General features: G+C 49.0%; 7 non-coding genes across 7 annotated transcripts; all 7 read left to right on the forward strand.

Moving 5' to 3' along the window:
• Positions 1-1,403: 1,403 nt before the first annotated feature.
• trnal-caa (transfer RNA leucine (anticodon CAA)) lies at positions 1,404-1,523 on the forward strand. Its single transcript has 2 exons — positions 1,404-1,441; positions 1,478-1,523. It is a non-coding gene; the product is annotated as a tRNA-Leu (tRNA).
• A 1,817-nt stretch (positions 1,524-3,340) lies between these two features.
• Positions 3,341-3,460, forward strand: trnal-caa (transfer RNA leucine (anticodon CAA)). The gene is made up of 2 exons: positions 3,341-3,378; positions 3,415-3,460. It is a non-coding gene; the product is annotated as a tRNA-Leu (tRNA).
• A 1,811-nt stretch (positions 3,461-5,271) lies between these two features.
• On the forward strand, positions 5,272-5,391 carry trnal-caa (transfer RNA leucine (anticodon CAA)). The gene is made up of 2 exons: positions 5,272-5,309; positions 5,346-5,391. It is a non-coding gene; the product is annotated as a tRNA-Leu (tRNA).
• Positions 5,392-7,113: 1,722 nt separating this feature from the next.
• On the forward strand, positions 7,114-7,233 carry trnal-caa (transfer RNA leucine (anticodon CAA)). The gene is made up of 2 exons: positions 7,114-7,151; positions 7,188-7,233. It is a non-coding gene; the product is annotated as a tRNA-Leu (tRNA).
• A 1,717-nt stretch (positions 7,234-8,950) lies between these two features.
• On the forward strand, positions 8,951-9,070 carry trnal-caa (transfer RNA leucine (anticodon CAA)). The gene is made up of 2 exons: positions 8,951-8,988; positions 9,025-9,070. It is a non-coding gene; the product is annotated as a tRNA-Leu (tRNA).
• A 1,819-nt stretch (positions 9,071-10,889) lies between these two features.
• trnal-caa (transfer RNA leucine (anticodon CAA)) lies at positions 10,890-11,009 on the forward strand. Its single transcript has 2 exons — positions 10,890-10,927; positions 10,964-11,009. It is a non-coding gene; the product is annotated as a tRNA-Leu (tRNA).
• A 1,819-nt stretch (positions 11,010-12,828) lies between these two features.
• trnal-caa (transfer RNA leucine (anticodon CAA)) lies at positions 12,829-12,948 on the forward strand. Its single transcript has 2 exons — positions 12,829-12,866; positions 12,903-12,948. It is a non-coding gene; the product is annotated as a tRNA-Leu (tRNA).
• The last annotated feature ends 1,581 nt before the right edge of the window (positions 12,949-14,529 follow it).

Consider the following 14,529-nt stretch of genomic DNA (forward strand, 5'->3'; position numbering starts at 1 on the left):
CCTGGCCATGTGGGAAATTATCCAGGTATGTCCTGGACATAAAAAGCAGGACAAATCCAACTCAGCCAATTCCTCTCCCATCCATCTGTTCCCAATCCTCGGTAAAGTGATGGAAGGGCTCACCAACAGTGCTATCAAGCAGCACCTGCTCAGTGACACCCAGTTTGGCTTCCCCCAGGGTCACTCAGCTCCTGACCTGATTGTGTTTGTGTGTGTGTGTGAGAGAGAGAGATTGTGTGTGTGTGTGTGTGTGTGTGAGAGATAAAGATTGTGTGTGTGCCTGTGAGTGTGTGTGTGTTTGTGTGTGTGTGTGAGAGAGAGAGGTGTGTGTGTGTGTGTGTGTGTGAGATTGTGTGTGCCTGTGGGCGTGTGTGTGAGAGAGAGAGTGTGTGTTTGTGTGAAGGAGAGAGAGTGTGTATGTTAGCGTGTGTGTGTGTGAGAGAGAGTGCATGTGTGTGTGTGAGCGCAAGAGAGGCAGCGTGTACGTGTGTGTGTTTGTGTGTGTGAGAGTGAGAGAATGTGTGTGAGTATGTGTCTGAGAGTGTGTGTTTGTGTCTGCCTGTGTGTGTGTGAGTGAGAGTGTGTGTGAGAGAGAGTATGTATGTGTATATGTGTGTTTGAGAGAGAGAGGGTGTGAGTGTGTATATGAGTGTGTGGGCATGTGTGTGTGTGAGAAACAGAGAGGGAGAATTTGTAGGTGTGTTTGAGAGAGACAGAGTGTGTATGTGTGTGAGAGAGACAGAGTGTGCGTGTGTGTGTGTAAGAGAGAGTGTGCATGTGTCTTTGTGTGTGAGAGAGTGAAAGAATGTGTGTGTGTGAGAGAGAGTGTGTTTGAGAGAGAGAGAATGTGTGTGCGAGAGAGAGAGAATGTGTGTGTGTATGTGCGTGTATGTGTGTGTGTGAGTGAGAGTGGGTGCGTGTGAGAGAGAGAGAATTTGTATGTGTATGTCTGCAAGAGTGTGTTTGCGTGTGTCTGAGAGAGAGAGAGGAAGAATTTGTTGGTATGTGTGAGAAAGAGTGTGTGTGTGAGATAGTGTGTGTGTGAGAGAGTGCGTGTGTCTGTGTGTGTGTAAGAGGGAGAAGTGTGTGTGTGTGAATGAGAGTGTGTGTGTGAGAGAGACAGAGAAAGGGAGAATTTGTGTGTATGAGAGGGAGAGAGTGTGTTTGTGCGTGCATGTGAGAGAGAGAGTGTGTGTGTGAGAGACAGATAGAGAGTGTGTGTGCGTGTGCATGTGAGAGAGAGTGTGTGTGTGCGAGAGTGAGACTGTGTATGAGGGATTGTTGCTGAGTGTGAATGCAAGGGAGCTGCAGAAATGCGGAATTGCATTTTGTGTCTGCACAAGAGCAAGGTGACTAATTGTACAGAGTGAGAAAGACATCTGGAAAGGCATCTGCAGCAGCTTGTCAGGATGGCCGAGTGGTCTAAAGCGCCAGACTCAAGGAGTGTTAGTCCTTGCTCTGCATCTGGGCTTGTGAATTCTGGTCCCTTTCTAGGGGCGTGGGTTCAAATCCCACTCCTGACTTTCTCCCCTTTTCCCCAAACAAACCTTCCCACACCCACACACTGCCCCCACATTTCACAGCTTCTTGGAGAGGAGTCGCTCCCCCTTCACAAAGATGGAAGAGTCCAACCTGTCACTATCAAAGATAAGGCTGAGGCTTTTACAACAATCTTCAGCCGCAAGTGCCCACCGGATGATCTTACTCAGTCTCCCCCTGTGCTCCCCACCATCACAGACACCATTCTTCCAACAATTCCATTCACTCCGTGTCAGATCAAGAGACACTGGACACTGCAAAGGCTCTGTGCTCTGGCACTGATCCTGAAGGCTGCTACTCCACAACATGCCCTTCCTCCAGCCAAGTTCTCCCAGGACAGTTACAACACTGGGATCGACCTGGCCATGTGGGAAATTATCCAGGTATGTCCTGGACATAAAAAGCAGGACAAATCCAACTCAGCCAATTCCTCTCCCATCCATCTGTTCCCAATCCTCGGTAAAGTGATGGAAGGGCTCACCAACAGGGCTATCAAGCAGCACCTGCTCAGTGACACCCAGGTTGGCTTCCCCCAGGGTCACTCAGCTCCTGACCTGATTGTGTTTGTGTGTGTGTGTGTGAGAGAGAGAGAGATTGTGTGTGTGTGTGTGTGTGAGAGATAAAGATTGTGTGTGTGCCTGTGAGTGTGTGTGTGTTTGTGTGTGTGTGTGAAGGAGAGAGCGTGTGTGTGTTAGCATGTGTTTGTGTGCGTGTGAGAGAGAGTGTGTGTGTGTGTGAGAGAGAGAGGTGTGTGTGTGTGAGATTGTGTGTGCCTGTGGGCGTGTGTGTGAGAGAGAGAGTGTGTGTTTGTGTGAAGGAGAGAGAGTGTGTATGTTAGCGTGTGTGTGTGTGAGAGAGAGTGCATGTGTGTGTGTGAGCGCAAGAGAGGCAGCGTGTACGTGTGTGTGTTTGTGTGTGTGAGAGTGAGAGAATGTGTGTGAGTATGTGTCTGAGAGTGTGTGTTTGTGTCTGTCTGTGTGTGTGTGAGAGAGAGTATGTATGTGTATATGTGTGTTTGAGAGAGAGAGGGTGTGAGTGTGTATATGAGTGTGTGGGCATGTGTGTGTGTGAGAAACAGAGAGGGAGAATTTGTAGGTGTGTTTGAGAGAGACAGAGTGTGTATGTGTGTGAGAGAGACAGAGTGTGCGTGTGTGTGTGTAAGAGAGAGTGTGCATGTGTCTTTGTGTGTGAGAGAGTGAAAGAATGTGTGTGTGTGAGAGAGAGTGTGTTTGAGAGAGAGAGAATGTGTGTGCGAGAGAGAGAGAATGTGTGTGTGTATGTGCGTGTATGTGTGTGTGTGAGTGAGAGTGGGTGCGTGTGAGAGAGAGAGAATTTGTATGTGTATGTCTGCAAGAGTGTGTTTGCGTGTGTCTGAGAGAGAGAGAGGAAGAATTTGTTGGTGTGTGTGAGAAAGAGTGTGTGTGTGAGATAGTGTGTGTGTGAGAGAGTGCGTGTGTCTGTGTGTGTGTAAGAGGGAGAAGTGTGTGTGTGTGAGTGAGAGTGTGTGTGTGAGAGAGACAGAGAAAGGGAGAATTTGTGTGTATGAGAGGGAGAGAGTGTGTTTGTGCGTGCATGTGAGAGAATGAGTGTGTGTGTGAGAGACAGATAGAGAGTGTGTGTGCGTGTGCATGTGAGAGAGAGTGTGTGTGTGCGAGAGTGAGACTGTGTATGAGGGATTGTTGCTGAGTGTGAATGCAAGGGAGCTGCAGAAATGCGGAATTGCATTTTGTGTCTGCACAAGAGCAAGGTGACTAATTGTACAGAGTGAGAAAGACATCTGGAAAGGCATCTGCAGCAGCGTGTCAGGATGGCTGAGTGGTCTAAGGCGCCAGACTCAAGGAGTGTTAGTCCTTGCTCTGCATCTGGGCTTGTGAATTCTGGTCCCTTTCTAGGGGCGTGGGTTCAAATCCCACTCCTGACATTCTTCCCTTTTCCCCAAACAAACCTTCCCACACCCACACACTGCCCCCACATTTCACAGCTTCTTGGAGAGGAGTCGCTCCCCCTTCACAAAGATGGAAGAGTCCAACCTGTCACTATCAAAGATAAGGCTGAGGCTTTTACAACAATCTTCAGCCGCAAGTGCCCACCGGATGATCTTACTCAGTCTCCCCCTGTGCTCCCCACCATCACAGACACCATTCTTCCAACAATTCCATTCACTCCGTGTCAGATCAAGAGACACTGGACACTGCAAAGGCTCTGTGCTCTGGCACTGCTCCTGAAGGCTGCTGCTCCACAACATGCCCTTCCTCCAGCCAAGTTCTCCCAGGACAGTGACAACACTGGGATCGACCTGGCCATGTGGGAAATTATCCAGGTATGTCCTGGACATAAAAAGCAGGACAAATCCAACTCAGCCAATTCCTCTCCCATCCATCTGTTCCCAATCCTCGGTAAAGTGATGGAAGGGCTCACCAACAGTGCTATCAAGCAGCACCTGCTCAGTGACACCCAGTTTGGCTTCCCCCAGGGTCACTCAGCTCCTGACCTGATTGTGTTTGTGTGTGTGTGTGAGAGAGAGAGATTGTGTGTGTGTGTGTGTGAGAGATAAAGATTGTGTGTGTGCCTGTGAGTGTGTGTGTGTTTGTGTGTGTGTGTGAAGGAGAGAGCGTGTGTGTGTTAGCATGTGTTTGTGTGCGTGTGAGAGAGAGTGTGTGTGTGTGTGAGAGAGAGAGATGTGTGTGTGTGAGATTGTGTGTGCCTGTGGGCGTGTGTGTGAGAGAGAGAGTGTGTGTTTGTGTGAAGGAGAGAGAGTGTGTATGTTAGCGTGTGTGTGTGTGAGAGAGAGTGCATGTGTGTGTGTGAGCGCAAGAGAGGCAGCGTGTACGTGTGTGTGTTTTTGTGTGTGAGAGTGAGAGAATGTGTGTGAGTATGTGTCTGAGAGTGTGTGTTTGTGTCTGTCTGTGTGTGTGTGAGAGAGAGTATGTATGTGTATATGTGTGTTTGAGAGAGAGAGGGTGTGAGTGTGTATATGAGTGTGTGGGCATGTGTGTGTGTGAGAAACAGAGAGGGAGAATTTGTAGGTGTGTTTGAGAGAGACAGAGTGTGTATGTGTGTGAGAGAGACAGAGTGTGCATGTGTGTGTGTAAGAGAGAGTGTGCATGTGTCTTTGTGTGTGAGAGAGTGAAAGAATGTGTGTGTGTGAGAGAGAGTGTGTTTGAGAGAGAGAGAATGTGTGTGCGAGAGAGAGAGAATGTGTGTGTGTATGTGCGTGTATGTGTGTGTGTGAGTGAGAGTGGGTGCGTGTGAGAGAGAGAGAATTTGTATGTGTATGTCTGCAAGAGTGTGTTTGCGTGTGTCTGAGAGAGAGAGAGGAAGAATTTGTTGGTGTGTGTGAGAAAGAGTGTGTGTGTGAGATAGTGTGTGTGTGAGAGAGTGCGTGTGTCTGTGTGTGTGTAAGAGGGAGAAGTGTGTGTGTGTGAGTGAGAGTGTGTGTGTGAGAGAGACAGAGAAAGGGAGAATTTGTGTGTATGAGAGGGAGAGAGTGTGTTTGTGCGTGCATGTGAGAGAGAGAGTGTGTGTGTGAGAGACAGATAGAGAGTGTGTGTGCGTGTGCATGTGAGAGAGAGTGTGTGTGTGCGAGAGTGAGACTGTGTATGAGGGATTGTTGCTGAGTGTGAATGCAAGGGAGCTGCAGAAATGCGGAATTGCATTTTGTGTCTGCACAAGAGCAAGGTGACTAATTGTACAGAGTGAGAAAGACATCTGGAAAGGCATCTGCAGCAGCTTGTCAGGATGGCCGAGTGGTCTAAGGTGCCAGACTCAAGGAGTGTTAGTCCTTGCTCTGCATCTGGGCTTGTGAATTCTGGTCCCTTTCTAGGGGCGTGGGTTCAAATCCCACTCCTGACATTCTTCCCCTCTTCCCCTTTTCCCCAAACAAACCTTCCCACACCCACACACTGCCCCCACATTTCACAGCTTCTTGGAGAGGAGTCGCTCCCCCTTCACAAAGATGGAAGAGTCCAACCTGTCACTATCAAAGATAAGGCTGAGGCTTTTACAACAATCTTCAGCCGCAAGTGCCCACCGGATGATCTTACTCAGTCTCCCCCTGTGCTCCCCACCATCACAGACACCATTCTTCCAACAATTCCATTCACTCCGTGTCAGATCAAGAGACACTGGACACTGCAAAGGCTCTGTGCTCTGGCACTGCTCCTGAAGGCTGCTGCTCCACAACATGCCCTTCCTCCAGCCAAGTTCTTCCAGGACAGTGACAACACTGGGATCGACCTGGCCATGTGGGAAATTATCCAGGTATGTCCTGGACATAAAAAGCAGGACAAATCCAACTCAGCCAATTCCTCTCCCATCCATCTATTCCCAATCCTCGGTAAAGTGATGGAAGGGCTCACCAACAGTGCTATCAAGCAGCACCTGCTCAGTGACACCCAGTTTGGCTTCCCCCAGGGTCACTCAGCTCCTGACCTGATTGTGTTTGTGTGTGTGTGTGAGAGAGAGAGATTGTGTGTGTGTGTGTGTGTGAGAGATAAAGATTGTGTGTGTGCCTGTGAGTGTGTGTGTGTTTGTGTGAGTGTGTGAGAGAGAGAGGTGTGTGTGTGTGTGTGTGTGTGAGATTGTGTGTGCCTGTGGGCGTGTGTGTGAGAGAGAGAGTGTGTGTTTGTGTGAAGGAGAGAGAGTGTGTATGTTAGCGTGTGTGTGTGTGAGAGAGAGTGCATGTGTGTGTGTGAGCGCAAGAGAGGCAGCGTGTACGTGTGTGTGTTTGTGTGTGTGAGAGTGAGAGAATGTGTGTGAGTATGTGTCTGAGAGTGTGTGTTTGTGTCTGCCTGTGTGTGTGTGAGTGAGAGTGTGTGTGAGAGAGAGTATGTATGTGTATATGTGTGTTTGAGAGAGAGAGGGTGTGAGTGTGTATATGAGTGTGTGGGCATGTGTGTGTGTGAGAAACAGAGAGGGAGAATTTGTAGGTGTGTTTGAGAGAGACAGAGTGTGTATGTGTGTGAGAGAGACAGAGTGTGCGTGTGTGTGTGTAAGAGAGAGTGTGCATGTGTGTTTGTGTGTGAGAGAGTGAAAGAATGTGTGTGTGTGAGAGAGAGTGTGTTTGAGAGAGAGAGAATGTGTGTGCGAGAGAGAGAGAATGTGTGTGTGTATGTATGTGTGTGTGTGAGTGAGAGTGGGTGCGTGTGAGAGAGAGAGAATTTGTATGTGTATGTCTGCAAGAGTGTGTTTGCGTGTGTCTGAGAGAGAGAGAGGAAGAATTTGTTGGTATGTGTGAGAAAGAGTGTGTGTGTGAGATAGTGTGTGTGTGAGAGAGTGCGTGTGTCTGTGTGTGTGTAAGAGGGAGAAGTGTGTGTGTGTGAGTGAGAGTGTGTGTGTGAGAGAGACAGAGAAAGGGAGAATTTGTGTGTGAGAGACAGATAGAGAGTGTGTGTGCGTGTGCATGTGAGAGAGAGTGTGTGTGTGCGAGAGTGAGACTGTGTATGAGGGATTGTTGCTGAGTGTGAATGCAAGGGAGCTGCAGAAATGCGGAATTGCATTTTGTGTCTGCACAAGAGCAAGGTGACTAATTGTACAGAGTGAGAAAGACATCTGGAAAGGCATCTGCAGCAGCTTGTCAGGATGGCCGAGTGGTCTAAAGCGCCAGACTCAAGGAATGTTAGTCCTTGCTCTGCATCTGGGCTTGTGAATTCTGGTCCCTTTCTAGGGGCGTGGGTTCAAATCCCACTCCTGACATTCTCCCCTTTTCCCCAAACAAACCTTCCCACACCCACACACTGCCCCCACATTTCACAGCTTCTTGGAGAGGAGTCGCTCCCCCTTCACAAAGATGGAAGAGTCCAACCTGTCACTATCAAAGATAAGGCTGAGGCTTTTACAACAATCTTCAGCCGCAAGTGCCCACCGGATGATCTTACTCAGTCTCCCCCTGTGCTCCCCACCATCACAGACACCATTCTTCCAACAATTCCATTCACTCCGTGTCAGATCAAGAGACACTGGACACTGCAAAGGCTCTGTGCTCTGGCACTGATCCTGAAGGCTGCTACTCCACAACATGCCCTTCCTCCAGCCAAGTTCTCCCAGGACAGTTACAACACTGGGATCGACCTGGCCATGTGGGAAATTATCCAGGTATGTCCTGGACATAAAAAGCAGGACAAATCCAACTCAGCCAATTCCTCTCCCATCCATCTGTTCCCAATCCTCGGTAAAGTGATGGAAGGGCTCACCAACAGGGCTATCAAGCAGCACCTGCTCAGTGACACCCAGGTTGGCTTCCCCCAGGGTCACTCAGCTCCTGACCTGATTGTGTTTGTGTGTGTGTGTGTGAGAGAGAGAGAGATTGTGTGTGTGTGTGTGTGTGAGAGATAAAGATTGTGTGTGTGCCTGTGAGTGTGTGTGTGTTTGTGTGAGTGTGTGAGAGAGAGAGGTGTGTGTGTGTGTGTGTGTGTGAGATTGTGTGTGCCTGTGGGCGTGTGTGTGAGAGAGAGAGTGTGTGTTTGTGTGAAGGAGAGAGAGTGTGTATGTTAGCGTGTGTGTGTGTGAGAGAGAGTGCATGTGTGTGTGTGAGCGCAAGAGAGGCAGCGTGTACGTGTGTGTGTTTGTGTGTGTGAGAGTGAGAGAATGTGTGTGAGTATGTGTCTGAGAGTGTGTGTTTGTGTCTGCCTGTGTGTGTGTGAGTGAGAGTGTGTGTGAGAGAGAGTATGTATGTGTATATGTGTGTTTGAGAGAGAGAGGGTGTGAGTGTGTATATGAGTGTGTGGGCATGTGTGTGTGTGAGAAACAGAGAGGGAGAATTTGTAGGTGTGTTTGAGAGAGACAGAGTGTGTATGTGTGTGAGAGAGACAGAGTGTGCGTGTGTGTGTGTAAGAGAGAGTGTGCATGTGTGTTTGTGTGTGAGAGAGTGAAAGAATGTGTGTGTGTGAGAGAGAGTGTGTTTGAGAGAGAGAGAATGTGTGTGCGAGAGAGAGAGAATGTGTGTGTGTATGTATGTGTGTGTGTGAGTGAGAGTGGGTGCGTGTGAGAGAGAGAGAATTTGTATGTGTATGTCTGCAAGAGTGTGTTTGCGTGTGTCTGAGAGAGAGAGAGGAAGAATTTGTTGGTATGTGTGAGAAAGAGTGTGTGTGTGAGATAGTGTGTGTGTGAGAGAGTGCGTGTGTCTGTGTGTGTGTAAGAGGGAGAAGTGTGTGTGTGTGAGTGAGAGTGTGTGTGTGAGAGAGACAGAGAAAGGGAGAATTTGTGTGTGAGAGACAGATAGAGAGTGTGTGTGCGTGTGCATGTGAGAGAGAGTGTGTGTGTGCGAGAGTGAGACTGTGTATGAGGGATTGTTGCTGAGTGTGAATGCAAGGGAGCTGCAGAAATGCGGAATTGCATTTTGTGTCTGCACAAGAGCAAGGTGACTAATTGTACAGAGTGAGAAAGACATCTGGAAAGGCATCTGCAGCAGCTTGTCAGGATGGCCGAGTGGTCTAAAGCGCCAGACTCAAGGAGTGTTAGTCCTTGCTCTGCATCTGGGCTTGTGAATTCTGGTCCCTTTCTAGGGGCGTGGGTTCAAATCCCACTCCTGACATTCTCCCCTTTTCCCCAAACAAACCTTCCCACACCCACACACTGCCCCCACATTTCACAGCTTCTTGGAGAGGAGTCGCTCCCCCTTCACAAAGATGGAAGAGTCCAACCTGTCACTATCAAAGATAAGGCTGAGGCTTTTACAACAATCTTCAGCCGCAAGTGCCCACCGGATGATCTTACTCAGTCTCCCCCTGTGCTCCCCACCATCACAGACACCATTCTTCCAACAATTCCATTCACTCCGTGTCAGATCAAGAGACACTGGACACTGCAAAGGCTCTGTGCTCTGGCACTGATCCTGAAGGCTGCTACTCCACAACATGCCCTTCCTCCAGCCAAGTTCTCCCAGGACAGTTACAACACTGGGATCGACCTGGCCATGTGGGAAATTATCCAGGTATGTCCTGGACATAAAAAGCAGGACAAATCCAACTCAGCCAATTCCTCTCCCATCCATCTGTTCCCAATCCTCGGTAAAGTGATGGAAGGGCTCACCAACAGGGCTATCAAGCAGCACCTGCTCAGTGACACCCAGGTTGGCTTCCCCCAGGGTCACTCAGCTCCTGACCTGATTGTGTTTGTGTGTGTGTGTGTGAGAGAGAGAGAGATTGTGTGTGTGTGTGTGTGTGAGAGATAAAGATTGTGTGTGTGCCTGTGAGTGTGTGTGTGTTTGTGTGTGTGTGTGAAGGAGAGAGCGTGTGTGTGTTAGCATGTGTTTGTGTGCGTGTGAGAGAGAGTGTGTGTGTGTGTGTGAGAGAGAGAGGTGTGTGTGTGTGAGATTGTGTGTGCCTGTGGGCGTGTGTGTGAGAGAGAGAGTGTGTGTTTGTGTGAAGGAGAGAGAGTGTGTATGTTAGCGTGTGTGTGTGTGAGAGAGAGTGCATGTGTGTGTGTGAGCGCAAGAGAGGCAGCGTGTACGTGTGTGTGTTTGTGTGTGTGAGAGTGAGAGAATGTGTGTGAGTATGTGTCTGAGAGTGTGTGTTTGTGTCTGTCTGTGTGTGTGTGAGAGAGAGTATGTATGTGTATATGTGTGTTTGAGAGAGAGAGGGTGTGAGTGTGTATATGAGTGTGTGGGCATGTGTGTGTGTGAGAAACAGAGAGGGAGAATTTGTAGGTGTGTTTGAGAGAGACAGAGTGTGTATGTGTGTGAGAGAGACAGAGTGTGTGTGTGTGTGTGTAAGAGAGAGTGTGCATGTGTCTTTGTGTGTGAGAGAGTGAAAGAATGTGTGTGTGTGAGAGAGAGTGTGTTTGAGAGAGAGAGAATGTGTGTGCGAGAGAGAGAGAATGTGTGTGTGTATGTGCGTGTATGTGTGTGTGTGAGTGAGAGTGGGTGCGTGTGAGAGAGAGAGAATTTGTATGTGTATGTCTGCAAGAGTGTGTTTGCGTGTGTCTGAGAGAGAGAGAGGAAGAATTTGTTGGTGTGTGTGAGAAAGAGTGTGTGTGTGAGATAGTGTGTGTGTGAGAGAGTGCGTGTGTCTGTGTGTGTGTAAGAGGGAGAAGTGTGTGTGTGTGAGTGAGAGTGTGTGTGTGAGAGAGACAGAGAAAGGGAGAATTTGTGTGTATGAGAGGGAGAGAGTGTGTTTGTGCGTGCATGTGAGAGAGAGAGTGTGTGTGTGAGAGACAGATAGAGAGTGTGTGTGCGTGTGCATGTGAGAGAGAGTGTGTGTGTGCGAGAGTGAGACTGTGTATGAGGGATTGTTGCTGAGTGTGAATGCAAGGGAGCTGCAGAAATGCGGAATTGCATTTTGTGTCTGCACAAGAGCAAGGTGACTAATTGTACAGAGTGAGAAAGACATCTGGAAAGGCATCTGCAGCAGCTTGACAGGATGGCCGAGTGATCTAAGGCGCCAGACTCAAGGAGTGTTTGTCCTTGCTCTGCGTCTGGGCTTGTGAATTCTGGTCCCTTTCTAGGGGCGTGGGTTCAAATCCCACTTCTGACATTCTCCCCTTTTCCCCAAACAAACCTTCCCACACCCACACACTGCCCCCACATTTCACAGCTTCTTGGAGAGGAGTCGCTCCCCCTTCACAAAGATGGAAGAGTCCAACCTGTCACTATCAAAGATAAGGCTGAGGCTTTTACAACAATCTTCAGCCGCAAGTGCCCACCGGATGATCTTACTCAGTCTCCCCCTGTGCTCCCCACCATCACAGACACCATTCTTCCAACAATTCCATTCACTCCGTGTCAGATCAAGAGACACTGGACACTGCAAAGGCTCTGTGCTCTGGCACTGATCCTGAAGGCTGCTACTCCACAACATGCCCTTCCTCCAGCCAAGTTCTCCCAGGACAGTTACAACACTGGGATCGACCTGGCCATGTGGGAAATTATCCAGGTATGTCCTGGACATAAAAAGCAGGACAAATCCAACTCAGCCAATTCCTCTCCCATCCATCTGTTCCCAATCCTCGGTAAAGTGATGGAAGGGCTCACCAACAGGGCTATCAAGCAGCACCTGCTCAGTGACACCCAGGTTGGCTTCCCCCAGGGTCACTCAGCTCCTGACCTGATTGTGTTTGTGTGTGTGTGTGTGAGAGAGAGAGAGATTGTGTGTGTGTGTGTGTGTGAGAGATAAAGATTGTGTGTGTGCCTGTGAGTGTGTGTGTGTTTGTGTGTGTGTGTGAAGGAGAGAGCGTGTGTGTGTTAGCATGTGTTTGTGTGCGTGTGAGAGAGAGTGTGTGTGTGTGTGTGAGAGAGAGAGGTGTGTGTGTGTGAGATTGTGTGTGCCTGTGGGCGTGTGTGTGAGAGAGAGAGTGTGTGTTTGTGTGAAGGAGAGAGAGTGTGTATGTTAGCGTGTGTGTGTGTGAGAGAGAGTGCATGTGTGTGTGTGAGCGCAAGAGAGGCAGCGTGTACGTGTGTGTGTTTGTGTGTGTGAGAGTGAGAGAATGTGTGTGAGTATGTGTCTGAGAGTGTGTGTTTGTGTCTGTCTGTGTGTGTGTGAGAGAGAGTATGTATGTGTATATGTGTGTTTGAGAGAGAGAGGGTGTGAGTGTGTATATGAGTGTGTGGGCATGTGTGTGTGTGAGAAACAGAGAGGGAGAATTTGTAGGTGTGTTTGAGAGAGACAGAGTGTGTATGTGTGTGAGAGAGACAGAGTGTGTGTGTGTGTGTGTAAGAGAGAGTGTGCATGTGTCTTTGTGTGTGAGAGAGTGAAAGAATGTGTGTGTGTGAGAGAGAGTGTGTTTGAGAGAGAGAGAATGTGTGTGCGAGAGAGAGAGAATGTGTGTGTGTATGTGCGTGTATGTGTGTGTGTGAGTGAGAGTGGGTGCGTGTGAGAGAGAGAGAATTTGTATGTGTATGTCTGCAAGAGTGTGTTTGCGTGTGTCTGAGAGAGAGAGAGGAAGAATTTGTTGGTGTGTGTGAGAAAGAGTGTGTGTGTGAGATAGTGTGTGTGTGAGAGAGTGCGTGTGTCTGTGTGTGTGTAAGAGGGAGAAGTGTGTGTGTGTGAGTGAGAGTGTGTGTGTGAGAGAGACAGAGAAAGGGAGAATTTGTGTGTATGAGAGGGAGAGAGTGTGTTTGTGCGTGCATGTGAGAGAGAGAGTGTGTGTGTGAGAGACAGATAGAGAGTGTGTGTGCGTGTGCATGTGAGAGAGAGTGTGTGTGTGCGAGAGTGAGACTGTGTATGAGGGATTGTTGCTGAGTGTGAATGCAAGGGAGCTGCAGAAATGCGGAATTGCATTTTGTGTCTGCACAAGAGCAAGGTGACTAATTGTACAGAGTGAGAAAGACATCTGGAAAGGCATCTGCAGCAGCTTGACAGGATGGCCGAGTGATCTAAGGCGCCAGACTCAAGGAGTGTTAGTCCTTGCTCTGCATCTGGGCTTGTGAATTCTGGTCCCTTTCTAGGGGCGTGGGTTCAAATCCCACTTCTGACATTCTCCCCTTTTCCCCAAACAAACCTTCCCACACCCACACACTGCCCCCACATTTCACAGCTTCTTGGAGAGGAGTCGCTCCCCCTTCACAAAGATGGAAGAGTCCAACCTGTCACTTTCAAAGATAAGGCTGAGGCTTTTACAACAGTCTTCAGCCGCAAGTGCCCACCGGATGATCTTACTCAGTCTCCCCCTGTGCTCCCCACCATCACAGACACCATTCTTCCAACAATTCCATTCACTCCGTGTCAGATCAAGAGACACTGGACACTGCAAAGGCTCTGTGCTCTGGCACTGCTCCTGAAGGCTGCTGCTCCACAACATGCCCTTCCTCCAGCCAAGTTCTACCAGGACAGTGACAACACTGGGATCGACCTGGCCATGTGGGAAATTATCCAGGTATGTCCTGGACATAAAAAGCAGGACAAATCCAACTCAGCCAATTCCTCTCCCATCCATCTGTTCCCAATCCTCGGTAAAGTGATGGAAGGGCTCACCAACAGTGCTATCAAGCAGCACCTGCTCAGTGACACCCAGTTTGGCTTCCCCCAGGGTCACTCAGCTCCTGACCTGATTGTGTTTGTGTGTGTGTGTGAGAGAGAGAGATTGTGTGTGTGTGTGTGTGTGAGAGATAAAGATTGTGTGTGTGCCTGTGAGTGTGTGTGTGTTTGTGTGTGTGTGTGAAGGAGAGAGCGTGTGTGTGTTAGCATGTGTTTGTGTGCGTGTGAGAGAGAGTGTGTGTGTGTGTGAGAGAGAGGTGTGTGTGTGTGAGATTGTGTGTGCCTGTGGGCGTGTGTGTGAGAGAGAGAGTGTGTGTTTGTGTGAAGGAGAGAGAGTGTGTATGTTAGCGTGTGTGTGTGTGAGAGAGAGCGCATGTGTGTGTGTGAGCGCAAGAGAGGCAGCGTGTACGTGTGTGTGTTTGTGTGTGTGAGAGTGAGAGAATGTGTGTGAGTATGTGTCTGAGAGTGTGTGTTTGTGTCTGTCTGTGTGTGTGTGAGTGAGAGTATGTATGTGTATATGTGTGTTTGAGAGAGAGAGGGTGTGAGTGTGTATATGAGTGTGTGGGCATGTGTGTGTGTGAGAAACAGAGAGGGAGAATTTGTAGGTGTGTTTGAGAGAGACAGAGTGTGTATGTGTGTGAGAGAGACAGAGTGTGCGTGTGTGTGTGTAAGAGAGAGTGTGCATGTGTCTTTGTGTGTGAGAGAGTGAAAGAATGTGTGTGTGTGAGAGAGAGTGTGTTTGAGAGAGAGAGAATGTGTGTGCGAGAGAGAGAGAATGTGTGTGTGTATGTGCGTGTATGTGTGTGTGTGAGTGAGAGTGGGTGCGTGTGAGAGAGAGAGAATTTGTATGTGTATGTCTGCAAGAGTGTGTTTGCGTGTGTCTGAGAGAGAGAGAGGAAGAATTTGTTGGTGTGTGTGAGAAAGAGTGTGTGTGTGAGATAGTGTGTGTGTGAGAGAGTGCGTGTGTCTGTGTGTGTGTAAGAGGGAGAAGTGTGTGTGTGTGAGTGAGAGTGTGTGTGTGAGAGAGACAGAGAAAGGGAGAATTTGTGTGTATGAGAGGGAGAGAGTGTGTTTGTGCGTG

The sequence above is a fragment of the Chiloscyllium punctatum genome, chromosome 17, assembly GCF_047496795.1.
Source record: "Chiloscyllium punctatum isolate Juve2018m chromosome 17, sChiPun1.3, whole genome shotgun sequence".
NCBI lineage: Eukaryota > Metazoa > Chordata > Chondrichthyes > Orectolobiformes > Hemiscylliidae > Chiloscyllium > Chiloscyllium punctatum.